The following is a 1,956-nucleotide window of genomic DNA, read 5'->3' on the forward strand; positions in this document are numbered from 1 at the left end:
AATTAGAGATGAAACGAGCTGCATTATTTTGAATCATTTCTAGCTGGTTAATGAGATCAGTAGTGCCCGGGTCCCAAACTGAAGATGCGTATTCAAGTTGCGAACGAACTAACGTTTTTTAAAAGAGAAGCTTGGTACTAGAAGGGGCCGAGCGATAGTTCCGTTTTAAGTAGCCTAGCATGCGGTTAGCTTTGTTGACAATGAATTCGACATGACTGTTCCAGCTAAGGTTAGAAGCGATATGAATGCCTAGGTACTTGTATGACGCTACTGATTCGAGAGCTACATTGTTAAAGGGGCCCTGCACCATAATCTGAGTGCATTGTTTTTGTAATTGTTGAGTTATGGCGACGCTATTACCACCGGTCATAACACGCATATTTTTGTATTTAATATTTTAAGTTGCTCGAGAATCAAAACCATGGCACTAACGGCGTCGGCACACAGCGGTGTTCTTTTGCATTTTTGCAGCGGATATGACTTCAGCTGGCGAGCGATTATGATTGGATGAACAACTAATAACGAGCTAATTGTGTTCGTGAGCAAAAATATCTTATAATTTGTTGTGTGCTTTTATATTAAATTGAAAAAAACGCATCTTTTCTTACACAAAAGCATTTCAAAGCTTGTTAGAAAAAAAAGCCCCAGCAGAGGCGCTGGCTATTACTTTGCATCAAAGAACTTCGTGGCCTCCTGCTGCGCCGCTCTGCCCAAGATCCACCCACAACCGGTGTCGCACTTCGCCGCCGTGCAGCAGTTCCTGAGCGCTGCTTGGCTTGGTATACAAATATCGCAAGGAAAGACAAGATCACCTTGTTATCAGAAAGACTGCCAGCTATACTCGAGCAGCGACAAAGCATGCCTACTTATGTGGCGAGCTTACGGCAACGGCACCGCTCGCGGGCGCTCCGGGCGACGAGCTCTGCTGCTGCCTGGCTGCCGTGGTCGTCGCTAGGCCTATAGCTCGTCTCGCGTCGAAGCCGCAGCGGCCGGCGCTCGGAAGGCGCCTGCGCTATAATAAAAGGCCTACTCTTCACACCGCTTTTCTGTCAACAGCATTATCTCGCAATAAAATAATAGCGTGGTGAATTTCCGCTACGCCCTCAGCAGCGGAGCTAGCGGGCGCCAGTCGAGCCGGACCCAGTCGGGTCAGAGGCAGCTGCGAGGCGGTTCTCGCAACAAATTCGCTCGTGCCACAGTTGTCCCTTTTACCAGCAACTCGGTATTGGCCAGTGACCCAGAAAAATGATATATTTCTCATTTTCCTATCCCAGGCTTTATTACTTACGTCAAGAACACTCTTTAGCACGTTTTTATGACGCCGGCAGACGGGATCCCGTCTGCTGGCATTCAGGCTGGCCGGCCGGCAGGCTCGGCTTACTTCACGTTCGCACAAGAAAATACAAAAACAACCATGCTACCTGAAAGGATGCTTTCTACCGCGTGTTGCGTAAATCAGAGAAAATCGAAAAAAAATTCTCTCGGCCTAACTGCACGTTTGTTCGGGCTCAAATTTCGCACAGAGGTTGCATTTGGCGGTCAGTTTTGTTTTATACCACATTTAGGTGGGGTACTTGCCTGATTCGGTCAGAATTATTTGGAAATCCCCATCGTCTGCGGCGACGGTGAACCAAAATCGAAAGACTTCGCAGCAATGGTACGCGTGGCGCCATTGCTGCGATGACAGCGCGCGCCTTCCATGGCATCCTCAGAATTGTACGTGGCACACACAGCCGAGTCGGCGTGGAAGAAACTAAGTGTACAGGAATGAAGACATTGTGCGTCGTCGAATCAGTTGAATAAACGACTGTAGCCCAGAAACAATTTGTTTTTAATGAAGCAGTTCCCCCCGACCTTTTCAGTTTACGGCGTCGCTCTACCCCGGCCAGCATGGCGATCCTCTGCGCAATGCTCAGGATGGCGTCTGCGGGCCGCCGCAGCCCAGAAAACTGGCAA

The sequence above is a fragment of the Amblyomma mixtum genome, chromosome 3, assembly GCF_055824585.1.
Source record: "Amblyomma mixtum isolate Tamu chromosome 3, ASM5582458v1, whole genome shotgun sequence".
NCBI classification, from domain to species: Eukaryota; Metazoa; Arthropoda; class Arachnida; order Ixodida; family Ixodidae; genus Amblyomma; species Amblyomma mixtum.